The 24,743-nt window shown below is 40.3% G+C and overlaps 1 long non-coding RNA gene across 1 annotated transcript; it reads right to left on the reverse strand.

The window, feature by feature from the left end:
* Nucleotides 1–2,336: 2,336 nt before the first annotated feature.
* On the reverse strand, nt 2,337–9,234 carry LOC125484034. The gene is made up of 4 exons (XR_007262907.1): nt 9,112–9,234; nt 8,577–8,690; nt 5,449–5,562; nt 2,337–2,655 (listed from the first exon to the last, which is right to left on the reverse strand). It is a non-coding gene; the product is annotated as an uncharacterized LOC125484034 (long non-coding RNA).
* Between the last annotated feature and the right edge of the window lie 15,509 nt (nt 9,235–24,743).

Consider the following 24,743-nt stretch of genomic DNA (forward strand, 5'->3'; position numbering starts at 1 on the left):
ATCAAGAAGAGCCATGATTCAATCAATGGAGTGTGCTAATTACCTGACCATACTTTTATTCCTGACTAGTGTTATGGACGAGAATGAGAAAGAACTGAAAATGTTCCCTTCCCTTAATGTATGTATTCAGTGATTTTTTTTAAAAGAAAGCGAGGTGTATGCTACTTAACCCTTGGGCGTGCGGTTAGCTTGTTTTCCAGCAGCAAGCGTTTGTGGGTTTAAACAAAAAGGATTCTTTATTCATGCATTCAGACCCTAAATCTAACACCACACCGCTCACTCATCATTCACACACACTTGAGAAAAATTCAGTTAAAAAGAATAGTGCACTTTTACAAGAAATGAACAGGAATAATTAAGCTACATGATTGGCTAATCTCAATGTAGGCTAAGAAAGAAATTATTCTTTTCCACTCATGAAGTGTAGGTAGGCAACTTCAATAACTAAATTTCCAGATCAAATTCGTTGCAGGATTCCTTAAATTTGAGTATAGTATAAAGCTTTTGGTTTACAGTGTTATTACTAGGAGGTCATGTTTTTGTACTGACAAACTTGAAAAGAAACAGAGTTGGAAACCTTAGAAAGGTGCAGTCTCCAGTTTTAAAGCATAGATGCTGCTGACTTTGTTACTGCTGTTGTTTCTTGCAGTGCTGTTTGCAGAGTAACGGTTTCTCCCTGATTCTTGGGGTAATAAGTTGCATTATTTGTAGTCAGTTTTGGTTAGGTGGCTATCTAATCAATGCTTTTGTTGTCCACCTAGAATGATTTGAAATTCAAAGCCATTACTATTTTCAAGCAGAGTCAGTGTTGGAGCCAAAGATATTAAACTTTGGATAAAGTTCACAGGATAAGCCCATAGGAGGTATAGATTTCAGAAATGGTTTACATACATACAACAAAGAAACACGCTCTTCGGCCCACCGTGTCTATGCCCACTAACAAACACCAAACTACACCGATCCCATTTACCAGCCCTTGATCTATAGCCCACTATGTCCTTGCATTTTAAGTGTTCATCCAAATGCATTTTAAATGTTGTGAGAGAACCTGCCTCCACCACCTTCTCCAGCAGTGTATTCCATATTTTGACCACCCTCAGGGTAATTTTTTTTCTCAGATCTGCTCTAAACCCCTGACTCCTCACCTTAAAACTTCTGCCAAAACTTCTTTTGTTTAGGCATGTCCATTCAAGGCAATCACTCCATGCATGGGCACTTAGTTAGGGAGACTTGAGAAACCTTGGAGTCCGTGCAGAAATTGCAGAAATCACTTGACCCATAACAGGCATCTTTGCATTTATAGGTCCATTTCTAAAAGCAAAGACAGTTCTAGGAAACTCTATATTAAATACAAACCATCTTCAAAATTATAAACATCATATGTCTTTACTGGTCATAACAACAGTAAGGTATGATGGTCCACTGGAAAATACACCAGTGTGGATTTGAGATCCGGGCATGGGTGAGCTTAGTTCACATGCTGGTCAACACACAGCCTGATTTACCAACTTCAGCTTAAAGAATGGCATTGGCAGGAGCTGGTCAATTCTCAGGACAGTTTAGTTTTGTAATTCACTGCTCATGATGTTGTCTCTTGGACACTGGGAAGACTAAACACAGACTGGGTGATCACATTACAAAGCACCTCCATTAAGTCTACAAGCAACATCCCAAGGTTGCATTTTGCCTCAGGCTTCATTTTTTCCCATTTTTCTTCACTCTTATCTTGCTTGGTTAATCCTCATCCTGTTTCTTTCTTTACACCCTTCTTGTTGTATTCAGGTGGCTTTGTATAGCAATTCTTTGTTTCTTCACTATAACCATTAGCATTCTATTTGGCCGTTGCTTTATGAAATCCTCTGTGATGTGTCTACTCTGGTCTCCACCCTAGCACAGACCTTCTCCTTTGTTCTTCATGCCTGCAACCCTTTCACAGAAATTAAAGAATTTTTAAGCCAATTTCTCTTCAGTTCTGATAAAATGTCATTGGCTCAAAGCATTAACTATGTTTCTCTGTAAAGAATGTCGTTTGATGTTTTTAGTTTTTTTCATGCTGTTTTTTGTTCCTGTTTTGGTTCCTGAAACATCCAGAGTTAGTCTCTTCTGAAACCTGCACCATCAGCTACCCATTTCAAGCACAGTGAGTGTTTGCAATGCAAAAATCTTGCACTTTATGGCATTACATCTGTTGCTCAATTTTAATTAAACCAAGGAAAGCATATTAAACCAATAGCAAAACACAAACATTCATTGTCTTGGTGACTGTTGATGTGATTCTCCATATGGAAAATACATGAAAGCAGCTTCAAATAAAGATTTTAAAACCCCCAATATCCCATGCCTATACCTTCATCCCACTTAGCCTCTGTGGAAATTTAATGTACTTCCTTTTGTTCTCCTCTGCAGGTATTTGCAACCCAGACTGCAGGCCTTAGCCATGCCATTAGAGTGAAAATGCCACCCTTAGTGACATTTACACCAGTGACCTAGAGGCTGTACTGTCATCCACTTATCCCACACACTTCACGAACACAGGTAAATCCATCTGGGTCAAACATTTGGAATCGGCTCCATTTTCTTGTAAGGATGACTCAGAGGCTTCACAGCAGCTCAGAGAGGTTGTGAAAGCCAAGTTTGTGGACATGCAGAAAATTGCTGGGGAAGAAGCACATAGATAATGAGCCTTTGGTTTCAGCATGTAACGTCAGCTAAAGATGCAACAAACTTTAGGGGAATAATGTGTCAGGGATGTCAAGGGATGGGTGTTTATGTATACAACGGGGGAGTCTATGTTCACCAAGAGTTGCGTCTTGACTCTGACTATGAGCTTCTGACCTGTTCCGTAGAGAGATTAGAGATTACCAGGGAGAGAGTAGTTGCACAATCAACCAATATGTGCTCCAACCTGCACTCTGATGCTCTCGACATTGATTGCATACAGCAGTGGCTAGGCAAGTTGGGAATGAGGCACATGAAACTCTCACAATGTGTCCCTTCTCCTCAGGGAGACACGGAGGCATCATTATGTACCTAGGTGGAAGAGATGTGAATGTTAATTGCCCAGAGGCTAGTGCCCGAGGTAAGCATCCTCTGCCCATCCTCTGTACCATTGACACCATTGACTCTGGTGGGTGTGGCCGGGTATCCTGGGAACACATTCAGAAATATATATATTAGCTGGGACCTGCAAGACCTTAGACTTCCAGAAGATTCAAACTTTTCAGCATTTATGTAGCCATTCCAATTTCCGCTGTGTTCTTGGCTCCTGTGAGTTGATTAGTTACAGACACTATTTGGCTCCTATGCAATGTTGGGAAGATTCCATTGTCCTGATAAGATAACTGAATCATTAACTAGTTCAACTGGCTTACCTCCACTGCTAGGAGGTTTATCAGCTGTCCAAATGAGCCACCTTTTGGAAAAGCAGGAGGAGAGGGGAACATATTGGCATACCTATGGATCCCCAGCTTCAAACTTGCTTTTATTGGAAAATTTCCTTTAAGTTCCTGAATATACATGGTAACAGATTTTTATGAAAAAATTATTTCTCAGTGAATAAATTTACAATACCTAGAACTTCATGAGCCAAGGACAAATAAAAAGAACTTCAATGGGTTTGATTCTGAATATTTGAAAAGTTTGAAGAAAACCCTCAAATGATACATTGAAGAGGATAAAATGCATAAATAAATCTGTTGAGCATGTAGCACATTCGTAACAATATGGAAACATACATTGCAATTACATCTATCGCTTTGTGTGTTAGGTCAATGCAATGCAATGAAACTCTCAAATACTTTGATTTCTTACATCCCTTGAATTAGTTCCTTACTCATTTACCCACTCAAATTTGCACTGAAACAAAAACCGTCAGAACCGGGTGGACTGCACTGAGCCAGGAGTCTGAACTGGAATCTGATTGCCTGACTCCAGACAACAGTACCACCAAGGTAAATTGCCATTGAAATTCTGAAGCCTTAGTTGCTATTATTGTTGATTTCAGATATTCACTTCCACATTAATCACAACATTGATTGCCATAGAACTTCACATCGGCATTCAGGACGTTTGCTTGGCTATGCAATTCGTCAAAATGAAAGATCCAACTCATCACCGTGTTGTGTAGTCATGCACATAACATTTAGTACTTTACATGTCTTCGTATGCTCTTTACATACTGTCTCGCGTCTTATCTAGGACATAATCTTAAATTAGAGCTAGGCCAATTAGAAATTACGTTCTGGGATTCTTGGTGTCACACCATCTTTAAAGCCCATACATGAACCTCGGTCAAGTGCTGGCAGTCAGCAGCTGCCCTGTACAGTTCCTGTCAATTGATCCAGGCATGTTGGACAGAGGCAAATTGGCACCCATTTTGCCAATGAGGGCCTAGAGATCCTGGTAAATGTGGGTGTATGTACAACAGTTGCTGATGGAGCATGCCCTGAGATGTTGGTGTCTAATGAAGGGCAAGTGATTAGCTGTGGCTGCCAGGTCACTGCTGTGACTTCCATGTTGGGAATTGACACGATCCAATTTCCATGCAGCAGGTAGGAGAACAAGGAATTGTACATCAATGAAACAGAATGACATTATAATGAGGATGTTAGTACATGGAAATAGATCTCTCACCACTGACTAGTGAGAATCTTATCTCACCTTTCAACACTTTGTTGGAAAATGGGGATGGTGATGGCCTGGTGGTAGAATCACTGAATTAGCAATCACAGGGCCTGGGTAATGTTCAAGGAGCCTGGGTTTGAATCTCACCACAGCAGGTGGTAGAGTTAGAATTCAATGAAAATCTGAAATGGAAAGTTTACGGATGACCATGACGTGTTTGTTGTGAAAACCTATCTAGTTCACTTTAGGAAAACAGATCTGCTGTCCTTACCAGTGACTTCAGACCAACATGCAATGAGGTTGACTCCTTACTACCTACTGAGCAATTAGGGATTGGTAGTAAATGCTGGCCATCAGCAACACCAAATCCTCAACTCTAAAGCAAAGGGACTTTTGCTTGCAAACTCAGGAAATTCCTGAGGAGCACGATTTGCAATTTTCCAATTAAATTGAACAATTTCTGAGTCTAGAGAGTAATTAATACATCTGTAATTTCTTTACCTGCATCTTTTAATGGCCAGAGGTGGAATCTGTCAGGTCTTCGAGATTTGTCTTTATTAATGATTGAATAGGTTAACAGAATAGGTTGATAGGTTAGAGGGGAGGTGATGACCTAGTGGTATTATTGCTGGACTGTTAATCCAGAGACCCAGATAATGTTCTGGGGACCTGGGTTTGAATCCTGCCACGGCAGATGGTGGAATTTGAATTCAATGAAATATCTGGAATTAAGAATCTAATGATGACCAAGAATCCATTGTTGATTGTCAGAAAAACCCATCTGGTTCACTAATGCCCTTTAGGGAAGGAAACTGTCATCCTTACCTGGTCTGGCCTACATGTGACTCCAGACCCACAGCAATGTGGTTGACTCTTAACTGCCCTCTGGGCAATTAGGGATGGGCAATAAGTGCTGCCTTGCCATGGATGCCCTCATCCCTAAATGAATAAAAAAAAATCATATGGTTACTTGACCAAGATGTATCTGGGCAACCATAACCTAGCAAACTCATCAACTTCAGGACAGAAGTAAAGATAATTGGGAGGAATAAAAAGTGCATTATGAAAAAAGGAAAATATTGTTTTCCATGGTCATACACAATATTTCAGTTTTAAATGAGTATCATGGTAGAATCTTTATGTTCTGATAAATTATTTAATTGTAAGTGATACCATTGTCTTATGTGGGTCTTTGCACAATTGAAGAGTCCGATGGTGAATTGGCACATATCTCCACAAAACAGGCAGCTCATTTTCTTGTAGTTGGTGCTAAGGGTAGCCTCCGGCAACCAGGCCATTTGTAGTTTTCCTCTGGGTGCGTAAGATGTTGGGATTTGTCAGACGTTGGCTTTGAAACATGTTGAACAAAATTTCAGCATTCCATGTGAGCTAGTGAGATGCAATGCTTTCCCAGGATCAGTGCCTGCAATGCAAAGGTTTTTTGGGTGTAGCTGCATCCTGTGTATTGAGTACCTTGTTGTTTCTCTGAGGTAGTTCACCACATAAGATCTGTGCCTAAGATCTGGTCCATGCTATTGAGCACAGCGCACTGCAGGACCTCATTGTGATTTTGTCCTGCCATCATACGCTCATGATAGGCCTCAGTTGTCTTTGGTGGAAGCATTCCAGAGTCTTGATGTGGCATCTGTATCAGACTCAGTGCTAAATGGCTCAATGGTAAGGATATTGACCTTTACCAGTGAACACATTTATAATGCAGGGAAACTAAAATATCAGTGGCATTAATGCAAGTACACACAACAATGTGTATGGTTTGATGTTTATTTGTATATGGGCCATATATCATTAGCTACTTCTTTGATGTTTTTAAAATGAATTGTTGATCTTAGGTGGAACAGTTCTATCAAAGAAGGTGAGAGGGCTGGAGCCTGGAGTTGCAGGTTATTCAGATTAAGCTTGAACCAAATGTTTTGAAGAAGAGAAAGGGCTGGCTGGAAGACAGTGTGCATTGAATTATCTAGAAGCAACTATTCTTTCTGAGCTTAGTACATTCTTACCCTTGTATGACCTGTGCATAGCAGCATAATTAAAAACTAATCTCGAAGAACCTGAGGTATGAACTGTCTCAGTGTTCAACAGAAACTAAAATTCTCTGAGATATGGAGCAATGCTAACAACATTACACTTACTTTGCATTTAAAAGGTGTTGGAAAAGTAGCCCTTATTTCAATGGGCTATTCTGGCACCAACCCATGCACTTAACAAATCAGTTCACTTTGAAGCCAAATCACTTCTCTCGTGCAAATCAAGTTTCATTAATTGATAGATACAGAAGCAGATTTGGCACGAACTTTGCCATTCTAGTGAAAATTAAATCTAAAAATCAAAAACATCACTTAACTTGCATTACTTCTTTAGCTTTCTTTTCTAAATTTTTCAAAGTTGTGTAACTGCTGCCATGCCTCTCACTTTGGATAAAGTTCATATTCATGTGATTGACCCTGAGGTTTTTGCCCTTCACCTATTGGCTGGCCACATTGCTTGGCCTAGATAATGTTGTTTACCAAGACAATTTTTAAACCTGAATCATAGCTTTCTCCACGAAGGTGAGTGGATACTTAAAAATATAACCATGGTCCATTTAGTTCTGAAATAATTCACAATGATAAATACATGAACATGATCCATTCCTATCTTCAGAGTACATGTCCAACTGCCTTTTGAAAGCTCTGAAACCTGTTTCTACCACTTTTTCAGAGAGTTCATTCCATACCTTGATAACTAACAATTCTCCATGTGAAAATAATCTTCTAATTTATTTAGTTCTTAGACCAATGATTTAAAATCTCTAACCTTTTTGTTCCCAAACCATTTACTAAAGGTAACATCTTTTTCTCACTTGGTCTATCAAAGCCCCTCTAACTTCTGATTAACTCTATTAGTTTTCACTTTAATTAGTCCTTCAAGGGAGAATATCCAACTTTACCCAATCCCACTAAAATCCCTTATCCTGATATCAACTAACACTACTTCTGTATTTTTGCCAAGGTAATTAACACCCTTTCTGAAGTGGGGTGTCCAGAATTGCACAGAATAATCCAGTTGAGGCCTTGTAATTTGAAAAGATTGACCACAATTTCCTTGTTTTTCATTTCAATGTTTCTTCCTATTTACAAAACTAAGTATTCCCAATGCCTTCTCCACTTGCCTAGCTACCATCAAATATACACATCTTAATGCATTCATGGCTTTTTTTTAAGAATGTGAGCATACACAACTGTGCTTTGAGCAGGCCACATAGTTGGCAAACTGCACCCATTCCCAGTTACAGTAGAAGTCTCAACTTGAAAATATTTTTATAATCGCTGAGTGGATAGGTTACGAGCAACATGTGTGATACTTTTGCCAGGATTCCAATCTCAACAAAAATTACTTTTTTGTGGTACTAATATATTTTTACATAATTGCATTAAATGTGGGAGTTGGCTAGAATAGGGAACATCTTGAGTTAATGTATTAATCTCATTTTAATCTTGCAATACATGCCTCAAAATTGAAATGTTAATTAAATTCAATCTTAAATAGATAACAATATTGCATTTTGCACCAGCCTAATTATCCAACTAAAAGCTAACAAGAGTAATTGCTATTATCAACTTTTTTAAATGTTATTGTGACAATGGATCGGAACCCAAAGCATTTGTCTTTTCTTTAACATTTATTTCCAAAATTGTTGTTTTTAAAAGGACTGCTACAGGAGCCTGCAGATTTGAAATCAGTGACTTTCTGAAGCCCATGAAATGTTACACATGTAAATTAACTTCAAACAGGGAGAAATGTAATAAAAAGAGAAATTGAGGTCTTAATTATATTTCCCCTCTCAGCAGAAAACCACCTCTTGCACCCGACAGGAATGTACAAAAAAAGAGATTACAAAGCATTTATCAACTCTACTGATGTAGACGAGTGAGACTGAATGCTCTTGAGTGTACCTGACTGGAGTCAAGCATTAATGTCTGTGAAGGTCACAGTGGAAGGAGTGTCCCCTTAGTACTCCTGTGCTGCAGGCAAAGATACTCTTTCTCACTCCAAATGCTGCAAACCAGCTGGAAAAAAAGCAAGAGAAATGAACTTCAATCAGCCTACAAAACCAAAAATCTCAAAAATCATCTGTTTACCTGCCACTCTCAACCCTACTGGCCACTTACATCGCAACATTCAACTACATGCTGGTCATGAATAATTTAAAGGCTGATCTCTAGAACAGTTTCTTAAAATTTTTATCATTTTGGTCTCACCTTTCATTATATGTGCATTGAATTATTAGCTCTTCTCACATTTAATGATTAATAAACTCGCCTCTTTTGTTAATTAAGAAAGTGTGGACAACTTGGTTCCTTTCAAAATAAAACTAATTTGTGGGACAAAGGTGTCCGCAAGAGAAGAGATTCTTTTTAAATTATCCTTGTTGCAACTCACTGAGGGGGTAGCTGTATAAAGAAGGGGAGCCATTTCATCTCTCCTCACCTGGGAGTTTAATAGTTTGGAGTATTCCCTCCTGGAACTAGAATGAATTGCAGAACCATGCCCAGGGTCTTGTAGCAATGTTTGATTTTGTTTATCTAGTTTCTTCAACATTTGATGCATTTCTGAAAGAGGGATGAATTCTGTGTAAATTAGGGTGCCGTGCCATCCGCAGACCATCTACTAGCCACACCTCATCACAGTTCTGTGACAGATGTCACTGAGCAATTAATACCCAAATTAGGGCTACATCCTGCCACCACCCAGATTTAACAGCTAGTGGGAAGTGTTCTATACCCAACATATAACCTGGCATGTATAACCTACGGGCTGCTGGTCAGTGAAAGGAGGTGTCCCTTGTGCCCAATCAAGGACTCCCAAACCCACAGTTCTGCATCTCCGCATCCACATTGCCCTCTCCAACATGGTTTCCCAAACCATCTTGCCAGGGCCTACCAAAACAACCCAATGAGATCCTGGACTTACCAGGATTGAGGGGCATCCATGGTTCCTTTCATTCCCCCGTCTCCTATAATACCAGCAACAGCCACCACTCCTGGTTCAGTGTGGAGCTGCTGACTCCCTGTAAATGGATGGAAGCCCTGCCTCATACCAATTAAAGAGCATTATGTATCCCAAAATGTTGTGAGAAGTAAGGGAGGAATTTACAAGAGCCCTTGCAGAAATACTTGCATAATCTTTAACTACAGGTGAGGTGCCTGATGACTGGAGGGTGGCTAATGTTGTATGTTGTTTAAGAAAGGTGTAAGGAGAAACCAGGGAACTATAGAGCTGTGTGTCTGACTTCAGTTGTGGGTAAATTGTTTGAGGTGATTATGAAAGGTATGATTTATGGACATTTAGAGAGGCAAAACTTGATTAGGAATTGTCAGCATGGTTTTGTGTGAGGAAGATCGTGTCTCACAAACTTGCTTGAGTTTTTTGAGGAAGTTACCAAAATGGTTGATGATGGCAGAGCAGTAGGCATTTGTTTATTTGGATTTAGTAAAGCCTTTGACAAGTTTCCGCATTGTAGACTAATTAGTAAAGTTAGATGACATGGGATTCAGGGTGAGCTTACCAATTGGATACATAATTGGCTTAATGGCAAGAGCAAGACAGTAATGGTAGAGGGTTGCTTTTTGAACTGGAGGCCTGTGACCAGCGGTGTTCCACAGGAATCAGTTCTGGGTCCTCTTTTGTTGTCATTTATATAAATGATTTGAATGAGAATATAGAAGGTATGGTTAGTAAGTTTGCAGATGACATCAAAATTGGTGGCATAATAGACAGTGAAGAAGGTTTTCTAAGATTACAGAGGGATCTTGATCAAATGGGGCAAAGATCTGAAAAATGGAAAAATGGAGTTCAATCTGGATATATGCGAGGTATTGCAACAAACAAGGATAGAGCTTATACAATTAATGTTAGGGCCCTAGGTAGTGTTGTAGGACAGAGGGACCTAGGACTATAGGTACATAATTCTTTAAAGTTTGCTTCACATGTAGATAGTGTGGTTAAAAAGGCATTTTGCACGCTTGCCTTCATTGCTCGGTCTTTTGAGTTTGGGATTGGAATGTTATTTTGAGGTTGTACAGGACATTGGTGAGGCCTCTTCTGGAATACAGTGTCCCATTCTAGTTGCCCAGTTATAGGAAGGATATTATCAAGGTGGAGAGCATTCAGAAGAGAGTTACCAGGATGTTGCTGGGTATGGAAAGTTTGGAGTTATAAGGAAAGGCTGGATAGACTGGGACTTTTTTCACTGGAGCATAGGAAGTTGAGAGGTGACCTGACAGAAGTTTATAAAACATGGGGTGGCATGGTGGCTCGGTGGTTAGCACTGCTGCCTCACAGCGCCAGGGACCCAGGTTCAATTCCACCTTTGGGTGACTGTCTGTGTGAAGTTTGTACATTCTCCCCGTGTCTGTGTGGGTTTCCTCCCACAGTCCAAAGATGTGCAGGCTAGGTGGATTGGCCATGCTAAATTGCCTGTAGTGTTCAGGGAGGTGTAGATTAGGGGGATGGGTCTAGGGGGGATGCTGTGACAGTCAGTGTGGACTTGTTGGGCCAAAGGGCCTGTTTCCACACTGTAGGGATTCTATGATAAAATAATGAGAGGTGTTGATGGTAGTTGTCTTTTCCTTAAGATAGGGGATACATTCTCAAGGACAGAGATTTTAAAAAGACATGAGGCAAATTGTTTACGCAGAAGATGGTTTGCATGTGAAATGAACCTCCTGATGAAGTTGTGGATGCGGGTACAATTACAATGTTTAAAAGACATTTGGATGGATATATGAGTAGGAAAGGTTTGGAGGGATATGGGCCAGAAGTAGACAGGTGGGACTAGTTTAATTTGGGATTATGTTCAGCATGACTGGTTGGACCGGAGGGTGTGTTTCCATGCTGTATGACTATGACTCTGTGTGGATGCTGGCTACCCTCAAAATGTAAGGCCCAGTGCCACAATCCAATTCAATGTCCGGAAGTTAGTTCAGAGCATTCATTGTTATTCAGGATTTCACTGAGAAACCATGAGGCAGAATTACTTTTTCTGGATCAGGACCCTGACAACAGTGTCAAATCTGAACTCTGATACATGAGGGTATCACAAGCAGAATGTTTAGATGTGCACTGTTAAAAAGAAAAACATGCATTCAATATCTTCTCTTAGAAAGTAACTTTCTCTTCTAATAATCTCATAAAGAGTCAATCAAACAACCAGGGAAAATCATGTTGAAGAAAGGTTTGATACATCACATCTCTTACTCCTGGCTAAATCAGCAGATATTGAAAAACCACTTCAAAGAAAGATTGCATTGTTACAATCTCACCAACTGTCAATAGAACTAAACTAGCCATACCCTTTGCAGATATAAAGAACTTCCTACCCCACTAGGTCCATTAATCATTTTGAAAGCTCAGCCAGGCATTTGTAGTGAGGGTATCTAGCAAACAGATATCAGGCTATTTGTTCAGTCCGCTTCTGTTGATATAGTTGCCAGATGACCTCATTGTGAATTACATCTATTTATTTCATAAAACATTTCAACAACTTTTGAATCTCTCTGTCAAAAGATTCGTGACTCCATACTAAACCCTTCGTTCATAACTCCTCTCAGGAACCATGTAGGATATGTCCTGCAAAGACTAGATCAGTTCAATTAAAAGTGTAGAGACTTTGAAGTACCCACTCCCACAATAATCAGAAAAGTTGTAAGTGCTGCAACTTTTGAGGAAGGGATATTACGTTACATTCAACTATTCATTATATCTTTGATTAAGGATTATATTCCTGTCCTATAACCAATGCTAAATTAACTGAACTGTAGTTCCCTTAACTTGTACTATCTCTCTATTTTAAATATATAGGGGCACCATGGTGGCTCAGTGGTTAGCACTGCTGCCTCACAGCACCAGGGACATGGGTTCAATTCCACCTTCAGGTGACAGTCTGTGTGGACTTTGCACATTTTCCCCATGTCTGTGTGGTTTGTCTAGATGTTCTGGTTTCCACCCACAGTCAAAAGATGTGCAGGTTAGGTGGATTGGCCATGCTAAATTTCCCATAGTGTCAAGGGATGTGTGGGTTAGGTGGATTGGCCTTGGGAAATGTAGGGTTACAGAGGATAGTGTAGTGGGTGGGTCTGGCTGGGATGCTGTTTGATGGGTCAGCATACACAAATAGACTGCTTCCCCACTGCAGTGATTCTATAATTCTAAAAGTTATATGAATTATCCAAAGTGCTTTTGCTGCCTCAATCCTCACCTCTTTTAATGCGATGAAATCCCTCTGGACAAATGTTTTTTTTCCTTCTATACAAGTTCATCAGTTATCTCCTGACTTGCTATCTTTAATGCCTTTACATAATTTCTTCCAATGCCACGTCTACCATTTTAGTCACCTTGACAGGCAAAGTAACTATTCAAATATTTCTACCATTTTGCCATCATTACTTGTTTTTGCACACATTTGTGTCAAGAATAGTTACATACTCTTTCAAGGTTTAGGCATTTCAAGTTTTTTGTTCTGAACGTGTATATCTGTCAAATCAAGAAATGCTAATACTAAAAGGCAAGAATAATTTTGGCTCTTTGAGCCTATTCTCTCTGCAGATCATGCACAATATGCTATATTATTGACTTTGTTGGAGATGTGGCTGCCAAGAAGTTGACCTATCAAGGATATAACATAAACTGGTAATTGAATAGATGGGGAGATGGTCATGTTGTGGTATTGTCATTGCGTTAATAATTTTAGAGACATAGGTAATACCCTGGGTTCAAATTTCACCTTAGCCGATGGTTGAATTTGAATTCAAAAAATTCTGAACATATTGTTACATAAATCTATCTGGCACCTACATGTGATTCTAAAACCACAGCAATGTGATTAACTCTTAACTGCCCGCTGAAATAGTGTAGCAAGTCATTGCGTTGTATCAAACAGCTAACAGAGTATACGTTCAGTGCTGGGGAGTCACAATCTATTTTCAGGGGCTTTGCAACAAATTAAAGATCCAGAACAGGTCATTCATTGCACTGTAGTGAATTCATTACACAATAACACTTCTCCAATGCTAAACCTTCCAATGCCAGAAAGGGGTGAATACTTACCTCCTGTCATTTCTATGGAATAGAGTTCAAAACTGGTTCATGAAGCAGAAGCTCACAGTTTTGTTACACACACTGAGACCACAGGAAATCTTCCCGCATGATGATTAAAAATTCTCAAAAAAAACTGACAGTCACCATACCACAGTGTGTGCAAAATCATGGTCATAGCATTTAGAATTATATTGTTTCAATTAAAATTTATTACTTCTAAGAATGTACTGAGGTCTGATTGAACCACTGCAAATTAGCACATCTTCAAAACATCTGCCAGTTGCTGGTAGTAATACAACATGCAGTAGACTTTCTGACTCAAGCGTCAAATGTAGTCAAAACAAATTTATATCATCCGTTCATAGCATGACACGGTCCAATTTGGTGGGTTGATTTGTCAATAGCCTAGCCGTTAATTCCAACAAAACTGATATGTTCATTTTATGCTTAGCCACAAAAAAGAAAGTCAGGAAAAAAGCAATTTGCCATATGCTTTCATGTATTCTCATCAGTGAGTTGTAATTAGGCCATGGAGGGTATGCATCATTTAAATCAAGTTAAGGAGACCACATTGAGCCTAGTGTGAATAACGAGCAATGTTCGAGAAATCCATGACTACCCAATAACTGAAAGAATACACATGAGGTTAAGATTGTGTGAGCAGCACAAACCCACAAGCCTTCCAAACAATCTGGATGTAATTCTGTACAAGGGATCATTTAGGTAAACCCGTCTGACCAAAACTATCCTTGGGAAAAGTAAACCATGGAAGTTAAAACCAAAATCAATACAAGCAGCCCTTAAATCTGTGTGTCAGTACATTTGCCTTTGTTGCAAATATTTATAAAGCTGAACTCTTTGGAGTTTAAAGGGACATAAATCCATTTTACACACTTTTTTTTATTGGATTGTTGTTCCTGTTTGTTGCAACTCAGGAAAATCCAATATTTCACGGCAAGACTTTGAAACAAAGTAACGTCCGTAAAGTTGGAGCATTTAATGTTTCAGGGCTGTGTTAATTTTAGCCAACTATTGTGCTTGATATAATAAAGCTTTTGATTATGTCATTTATCACCACAGTGGGAACATATGAGCATGGTTCAGCACCAGCAAATTTTGCCAGCAGACGAATGAAGTTCTTTCCATATTAGGTCAACTTCATCGCCTGAGCTGTTTTAACAAGAAAGAATGCAAATCCTCGGGATATGTTTAAATTATGCGGCCAGGTTAGGGTGTGTAGCATTTCTTTAACATTTGGTCATTACTGGCCTTTCGTAATGGATTTCAGTGACTGATGTAGATGACAGTTATGGCGGTGGGGGCAGGGAGTCAATGGGTGGGAGAGTGGTCATGCTGGTAGCGTGGGCGAGACTGGAAGGAGGTAGCAATTACAAAATTCTGGGAAAATATCATTGCCTTCTTTTCCACTCTTGCAATATTTTGCACATTTGTTTAATGTTTGTTGTTTTGCTCTAATGGAACTGGTATACTAATTACTATTGATAAATGGTGCAAATTAATAAAGGGTACAGCAATATATAACCTCGAGGATTTACATACATCAATCTTTGAAAAGAAAGGATCAGATGAAAAGTTTGCAATAAAGTGAATAGGATATCTGTTTTATAAATAGAGCCATAGAGTCTAATAACAAGAATGTTATGCTGAATCTTTGCAAGTTTGCAACTAGAGTAATGTATATGTCCAAAAGTTCAATGTGGTTTCTTTGTTCATTTTAATGAGATGTGGACATAATTGCAACAACAGCATTTGTTGCCCATCCCTAACTGCCCTTGAACTGAACAGATTGCTAGGCCATTTCAGAGAGCAGTTTAGAGGCCTATACATTGCTTATGGGTCTCGAGGCACACATTGGCTAGATTGGATAAGGATGGCAGATTTCTTCCCTAAAGAACATTAATGAATAGAATAGAATAGAATAGAGTAACAATTTATTATCCATGCATTTTGACAAAAAAATACCGTGAAAAGCTTTAAAAGTCATCACACCTTGACACCTAAATTAGTGACAGCTGTCATAAATAAGAAAAAAAAGTAAAGTTTTAGCAAAGATTTGTAGCTCGGGTTGTAGGTGAGGTTGTTGCTTTGCTCACTGAGCTGGCTTGTTTTTGTTCAGACTTTTCGTCAACATGTCATCATCAGTGAGGCCTCCGATGAAGCGATGTTGTTCTACTCTGCTTGGAATTTATACTGTCTGATCTGTTATGGTGAGTAGTGCCATTTCCAGTTTTGTTCTGTATGGGTTTGTATATGGAATCCAATTCTATATGTTTATTGATTGCATTATGGGTTGAGAATCAGCCCTCTAACAATTCCCATGCATGTCTATGTTTGGTTTGGGCTGCTATAGTTATGTTGTCCCAGTTAAACTGATTGCCTTCATTGTCCGAGTGTAATGATATTAAGGAAATTTCGCCTTGTCATTTTGCTGCCAGCTGATGTTCGTGTATTCTGATGGCTAGTTTCCTTCCAGTCTGTCCAACACCAGAGTTCAATTAACAAGTCCTGGGTTTGGGGTATGCTAGAAAATTGGGCTTAAACCAGCACCAAGAACCCCCTCCATGCTGACACATCGAGACAGTACCTCCACACTGGGCCGTTGGAAGACCTGGATGTCTCCTCCAAAGCATCGGTGAGGCCTCCACGCCATGATGAGACCTCCATTCTGGGACTAGACCTTCACATCGGGCTGCTGGAATACCCGGAGTCACGAAAGAAGACCTCCATGCTGGGATGAGAACTCCATGCTAGGACAAGAACACCGCTCCAGGCTGAGATTGCCTCTCCTAGGCAAGACTGCCCCACTGGGACACCGCCAGGCTATACTGCTATCCTGGGCTGTTGGAAGCCACCTTATCAGTGGGCCTGGGCCGGAAGGAAGCGCCTTCCACCAAAGTCATTAAAAGAAGGTAAAGCATCATAATAAATAGAATCCTTAAAAGAAAGCATAGAAAGAAGAAAAAAGTAAAGCGGAAAGAGTAGACAATCTCAGCCTCCTGGCCTGATGACCCTGCATGCTGTGCTGCTACTCTGCCATCATCTTGAACCAGATGAGTCTTTATGGCAACTGATTATACTTTCGGGACCATCATTGCTATGTCTAGCATGATGAAAGATGAATGGAATACAAATAAAATGTATATTTCAAAATAGTAGCATTTGGGTGTTGTTTACTTTAATGAAGAGTTTTAAAAAATAACGAAGTCAGTCAGTCAGTCCTTCCAGAATATTGATCTAATCCAGTGCATGGCAGAGAGCAGAGACCCCTAGAGTGCTAATGGATGATTACTAGTACCATGCTGGGTTTGCAACTTGGTGTATAAACATTGAGGGTCATTAGATGGTTTTGGTTTAGGATAATCAAGGATGGATTTTAGCTTAGGCAAAACCAAAAGATTGAACATTTTGAGCAAATTGGAGAAAACCTTACTAGGTTTAGAAAAAATATTGTTACTGTCATAAAATAGAACAGTTCAGGGAATATGTTACCTTAGCAGAAAATTAGTTTGTGCAGCTTCTGGACTAGGAATGTTTGGTTAGAAATTTGTAGTTTATTGAAAATGAGGGAGTCCAAGCTCTCGGTTTTGAGAGTGAAAGAAAACTTTGCTCTTCACAAGAGAGAACCGGGAACGACCAGTTAATCAAATTTAAAAGTTTGATAGAGAATGATAATCTCTATTGAATTTGATTGCTCCAGAGTGATAGTGTTGGGGAATATGTGAGATTTTGTTTCACAGTGTGTTTTCAGATCTTTCAAACTGACTTGTATTTCAGATAGCTTTGTGTGTTTTATTTTACTGTTTCTCTTTTGTGTAATCAACTTCTGTTTTATTGTTAAAGAAAATCTGCAACCTTGTGTGCCGATGTTTCAGTAAATGACTGCCATGTTATATAAAAATATCTATCAAGCCAGATATTTTTCTGAGATCTGACGTTTCCAGTAGTACCATCAGCTTGCACCGTAACATTAGCTTTTGATTCCAGCTATACTGATTAATTTTAAATTCCACTCGCTGTTGTACCTGGATTTTAACCCTTACTCCTAATTATTAATTAGTCTGGACTACTAGGTTACTAGTTTCTAGTTTGCTTATTCTAGAATACAAGTTTGCATCCTATTTTCAGCCCACACTGCTGGTGAGCAGCAAAGTAAAAACAGGACCAAATGTGTAAATCTCTTCCTGACAGTCTACAGCCTCTCCATTGGCCTGTCCTCAGCAGTGCACTCATTGCAAAATACAGAAACTAGGCCCAGGCTAAAGCTTCAGAGGGACTCAAAGGAGGTTTTGCTGCACGCAGGCATTTACTATGTTGGCCAGTAGTATGTGGACACACCCTATCCAAGCTCCCAGTTATGGGAAAATATCTCCACTGCTTGTGGGCATCACACAAAAGTTGAAGACTAAACTGAAGGCCAAAGGCCGACTAAACTACTTCTGTAACCAAGCTAATGTCAAGCATAGTGCTTTACATTTTTTGGGCTCAAAGTGGAGGGTTGAAAGGAGGACCCTGATTCTTGGGCAGGCCAAAGCCTCCATAAATTGATCTCTGGTGAGGACATTCCAGCTTTCAATGCAGTGTGTAAAGGCAACAGGGAAAACAATAGCTATGAGCCCAACATGACTGACATGAAGAATGCTTGCTGTGGGCTGTCTCTGACAGTAGGAGGGACCATCATGTCCCACTGGTCAGTCTGTACCCAGCTCAAGTTAGGCAGCCCACAACTAGCAAAATGCTGACCCGCCACAGTCCATCAGCTACAATGAGAAATTTAACCTCTGCTAATAGGTGAATAGATTCCATCACACCAAGCAAACAAGCAGCACAAACAAAAAGAAAGATGCCAAGTCTTTGATTGGGGCTGAAGCATCAGGACCTTGAGAAATGACTTGCAGCTTGGCGACATTTGGAATCTGTAAGGCACTTGATAGGCTGAACGCTGACATAACTTCAGTCTCAGTAAAAGTATGAAACCGGATGCACAATCTGGCATCGACTCAGGCATGGGAAACAACAACACCAAACTCGATCCTGTCAAACCTGCAGAGATCTCCTTACTAATATGTAGGGGCTTCTGCCAAAATTGAGAGAACTGTCTCATAGACTAGTCAAGCAATGATCTGATGTAGGCATACTCACAGAATCATACCTTCCAGATTATGTCCCTGTCAATACCTAATGCATCTCTGAGCATGTGCTATCCACTGACAGGACAAACCCAGCAGTAGGGGAGGCACAGTGGTATATAGTCGGGAGAGCATTACTCCAGGAATCCTCAATATTGACTGCGCACAAAGTTGAATGTGCATCATGAGGTGTGACTTCCTGTCTCAGATATTTTAGTCTGAGAAGATAAATAAGAACAGAATAAGACGATTTGAGTATTGCTGTTACTATGAGCTTTGTGTAACTAACACTTTCTTTCAAATAAAGCATGGTATGAAGTGTCCTAGAGATACCCAAAATCAGGGTATTGGCAACATTTAGGCCTGAACATTAATTGTGACTCTCTGAACAACATTCTCATCATGTACAATTACTACAGCATTGATTGTGATACAGATCTCTCCATGGTCTTCACCCTTTAAATTTAAAGTCGAAATGCAGCCCTCATATCAACATCAGCCACACTGGAGTATTGCAGCTAATTCTGGGCGTGCCATTTTTAGAAGAATAAGATTTACTCAAAAGGCACAATGGATAAAGTACACAAGTTATATTAATATAAAGAAGCTGGGATTACTTTCATTGGATCAGCTTTTGTTCAAAAATGATTAAGTAGAATTTAAAATTATGAAGTGTTTTGACTGAAAAACCAAGAAGTAACTGTTTCCATTTGTGGATATGCCTGTGTAAGTAAAGAGCACAGATTTGAACTAACTCGTAAAGAAACCAGGGGTGAGATGTGGAAACAAAACATACACAAATTGTTACGATCCAGAATTCAAGGCCTGAAGCAGATTCAATAGAGACTTTGAAAAGGGAATTTTATAATCGAGAACTTAAAAGTTACAGAGCTATGAGGAAAGAGTCAGTTAGTGGGACTAATTGGATAGATTAAATAGGGTATTTAACAGCCAGTTAAGCCCAATACTTTCCTGTCTGCTCGGCAGAATTGTCAGACATTCTCAAAGAGTCTTACTGGTGAATGGGGCAATCTAATCTTGTTATAGCAACAAGCAGCTTTGACCTTATGCCTATATAGGACTAGCACAACATAACTGTTGTTTAAGTATTATGAGTCTGGGCCTGCACTAGGTTCAAATTCAAATCTTTGAGATGAAAGGATAGTTTACTAACCTGCTGCTCTATCTAGTCTTAACATTTATAGTTTAAATAATTGTAGACATTTCCTGAAGCTAAACAATTCTCTGTTTGTGTTTAAAAGGGACACTGATATAAAAGTAGAATTAACCTTTTTAAATATTTGACTTCTACCGTTTAGCTTTAAGTCTCTTTATATAGGTACAGATTGGACAGTAAAATTGCTAAGTTCAGGATGTTGGCCAATAGCTTCATAAAAAGGTTTAAAATTAAACTTTTAAATTCTAAAGGATGAATGAATCATGTATGCTCCTTTACTATCAAACACCATACAGGCAGATCAATGTCTGAGGTCAATGAAAATAAAAATCAAGTGAGATCAAAAAAAATAGGTTGATGACGCAATATCACCTGCTTTATATTGTCGCATAAAGTTAAAAGCAGAGACAGTGGTGAATAGCAGTTGTTAAAAAGAAAGTCACGGTGATTTTGGTGGTGGGAATGGTGTTCAATGGGATGTATGGTTCAGTGGTACTGTCACTACCTGTGAGTGAGGTAGACTCAGGTTCATGTTCCACCTACTCCAGAAGTAAATAATAATACTCAGGATGACTAGGAAACTTTGTTTTAGAAATGAAGGGACAGGTTTCACTTTATCTGTCTTGGCCTGCAATAGTCTAACACCAGTCATTGGGCTGGATTTTAAACTGCCCTATGGATGGGATTTTTAAATCCAGCAGCCATTCTGTCCGTCACTAACCCAGCCTTCAATGATACCTTCAGAGGGGGCTAGTGTTAGGTGTAGGCCAACTGAGGCAATCAGTCTCAGAACATTACAAAACTGATCAGAAATTTGGATGGGTATATGAATTGGAAAGGTTTAGAGAGATACGGACGAAATGCTGGGAGTGGGTCAGTTTAGGATATCTGGTCAGCATGGGCGAGTTGGACAGAAGGGTCTGCTTCAGTTCTGAATGACTCACTGTTAAATCATGATCTGATATGTGGGTGGCCAAAATAACGGATAGGGACCTGAATGGCTTCAGTTTCAGTTAAGAGCCCTGCTCAGAACTTTGCTAGAAAGGAATTCTTTTTCTTTCTTTCGTGACATCATGGGTACGACTACACAGATGGATTACAGTCATCATTATAAATGGCAGTGCACCATCTCGTGCATTGAGAACACACACTCTGTATAAAAAAATGGCTTCCCTGATGAGCTACAGAGCAGTTGGTGACATCTATAAATCCACACAAGTAGTGGACAGGGGGTGGGGAGCTAGGAAGAATGAGACTAAAAATGCCACACTGCAGCAGATGACTACTGCCTGTCAACGTGCAAGTTGAGGCTATCAATGAGCAGGTCGAAGATTAAGCTGTGTTTTCAGAGCAGGGTAAACCTGAGTGTTGCAATGTGTACTTGATATCCTCAGCATAGCAACAAAGTTGCTTTAGAACCATGCTATAAATAAACAGAAAGCAAAATTTCATCAGAACATTCCAAGCCGCAGATTAACTGAGATAGCACACACACTGATTTTAGAAAACACGTCGTGACACTGTGAAAGTTTTCCTCATGTTGAAAGTTAAATCTCTCCCAGGGGTTTGCTGATATTTCCCCCTTTACCACATGCAGAAAGTTAACCAAAACAAACAAGTAAATCACAATCATTAGGACTGAATTTTAAAGCTGCATTACGTTCATGCAAGGTGTTTCCATCAAGCTGAGTAAAGCCAAGTGGGGAGAAATTCGACTTGCACCCAAATCAGGTGTTAAGTTCGCAAAGTGATTGTTTCACAGATTTGACTGAGTGGTTTAAGAGCTGGGTCCTCGTTGACTGGAAGCAGCGAGCTGCAGACAACAAGGGCCGGTCTAGTGACACACACTGGATTGGGTCTAAATGATTTCCTTCAACTTTGACACAGAGCAATCCCATGTGCGGTTGACGTACGGATGGTTTATGATAGCATGGAAAGGCAGAAGACGCTCTGTTGTGTTCAAATTTTCAAATTCAGGATTTGATGTTCTTCTCTTAGACAGCCTGTCATGGTCGAGGATGACTAGCGTCACACTAACAATGAGTTCTCAGGTGACTGGAGAGTTTGGTGCATGATCAGCAGATTCTGTCAGGCATGGGGCAGGCAGTGGTTGGGGGAATGGCAGGGTGGGGTGCCCGAGTTGCCATTCGCTCCTTTCTCTGTTGACACTTGACTTTGGCTGGCCATTGCTGATCGGGCATGTGGCATACAGAGCCTACCCAGAGACTTCTCCTACACTTCAGGTGAGTCCTGGATACGGTGTCCCATGGGTTCCTCACATTTTCATGGAGGTTTTGATGGCGTCCTTGAAGGATTTCTTCAGCCCTGCTGGGGCTTTCTTGATGTGTTACAACTCCAGGTAGACCCGTCTTTCAGGAATTTCATGTCATGTGGACAATGCTGCCCACTCAGAGGAGTTGATTGAGAGTGATCAATGCCTGATTTCTGAGTGAGACCGCTAATATTGCTGTGCCAATCTCGCCAATGGACTTACAGGATCTTTTGGAGGCAACTGGTGGTGTTTCTCCAGGATTGTGAGGGCAGCGCAGTGGCTCAGTGGTTAGCACTGCTACCTCACAGCATGAGAGACCCAGGTTCAATTCCACTCTCGGGCAACTGTCTGTGTGGAGTTTGCACGTTCTCCCTGTGTCTGTGTGGGTTTCCTCCAGGTGCTCTGGTTTCCTCCCCCAGCCCAAAGATGTGCAGGTTAGGTGGAAATAGCTATGCTAATCGACTGATAGTGTCCAGGAATATGCAGGCTAGGTGGGTTAGCTATGGGAAATGGAGGGTTACAGGGATGGTGAGGGTCTGGTTGGGATGCCTTTTTGAGGATCAATGTGGTTTTGATGGGCCAAATGGCCTGCTTACACACTGTAGGGATTCTATGATTCTCTGAGCCCTAGAAGGTCTGATATCACTACTGCTCTGTACACCGTAAGCTGATTTTGAGACTCTGGTCTTCAAATTCTCTTGCCCCGAAGCATCCAAAAGCACAAACCAAATGCCACACTGAAGGCGGTATTGAACCTCGGTCAGCAATGCCTGCCCTTGTTGGCTATAGGCTCCCAAGGTATGAAAAATGGTCCACCTTGACCAAAGCTTTGTCATCAATTTTGATAACTGGGTTTGGAGGTAAGGGGAGGCAGCATGGTGTGGCAGGAGCAGTTTTGTAGTGAACCTTTGATTGACAAATGTTTAATGTAAGGCCCATGCTTATATACACCTCAGTGAAGGTATTGATGATGGCTTGGAGCTTGGTCTTGAAGTGTACGCTAAAGCAAGCATCTCCACACTGTAGTTCAATGAAAGGAGCTGAGACAGCATTGGATCTGTCCTGCAAGCAGTGGATGCTTTACCATGTTCCCATTTGTTCTGTACATTCATTCCACTCCAATAGGGAGCTTGCTGAGGGTAAAGTTGTGCTCACTGCGGTGTGAAGTTAGTCAAGTCTGTGGGCATGGTTACAGAGAAACTGAACATACACATCAGCACGAGGCTGTAGACATTTTAAGAGCTTTGTAATAAAACTCCTGCAGAACCTGGTGAGAGTCATCGCTGCATATTTCTGAAGAACAAAACACAATATCTGGCAATGGAGGTTGAGAATATTTTAAACATGTCATTCCAGCACGTTTTCCCTTCTCCATCAGGGGATCTACACATGCCTTGGAATTGCTGACTTTCAGAGCTCAAAATCTCCTTGGTTACATTGGATATGGATGGTCTGCAGGTAACATCAACCTACAAAGAGATGATGCTTATCGATAGCTTCAGAGTTTAATGCCAGTGAGGATTTGAGCAGCTCACACGAGTATTTGATATGAAAGTAAAAGCTCTTGTAAGCTGAAGGAAAATGTGATGTTTGAAAAATACACATTCTGCTGGAGAAGCCTGGGAAATGGCAAGTCCATTGAACAGTATGTGGCAGTGTTGCGGTAGTAAATGATGCACACCAATTAAAGGACTAATTCCTGAGTAATTTATTTTCACTACTTTCAATATTTCACTTTCACAAATTGGGGAATATCTTCACATGGAGATTGATGGTTTTACTTTGGAAACAGCCGTAATTTTAGCTGTGCAAATGGAATCCACCATGTGTGATTTGAAGATGGAGAGCTGTAGTCTCAATGCTCAAGTCTTCGGGTTAGAGACAAAGATATCTCAGCAGTTTCATCTCTCATTGTGGTCAGTTACCCTCAGAAATGTGCCCCCTTTGTGGAAGTGTCCATAAATTCACAGCCCCATGTCCAGCTCAAGGAGAAGAATTGTAGCTCAAGCTCCAAAATGAATCAAGATGCAGGAAGGAAACAAAAAAGACTTCATCACCTCAACACATAAAGGAGACTATTCTGATGTGAAATACATTATGAGTATTTCACCATAGATGGCAAAATATCAGGTCATCTTAAATATTGCACAACAGAAATTTTGTACTATTTATCTACAAGATGTGGGCATTGCAGACCAGGCCAGACATTGCCCATTCTAAATTGCGATTGAAAAGTGATGGTCAGCTTCCTTCTTGAACTACTGCAGTCCTTACAGTGTAAGTGCACCAGCAATGCTGTTATGAAGGTAGTTCCTGAATTCTGGCCCAGCAACAGTGAAAAAGAGACAATGTATTTCCAAATCAGGCCAATGAATGGCTTAGACAGGAACTTGCAAGTGGTTGTGTTCCCATGTATTGCTACCCTGGT

Source organism: Rhincodon typus, chromosome 9 (genome assembly GCF_021869965.1).
Source record: "Rhincodon typus isolate 14 chromosome 9, sRhiTyp1.1, whole genome shotgun sequence".
In the NCBI taxonomy this organism is placed as follows: domain Eukaryota; kingdom Metazoa; phylum Chordata; class Chondrichthyes; order Orectolobiformes; family Rhincodontidae; genus Rhincodon; species Rhincodon typus.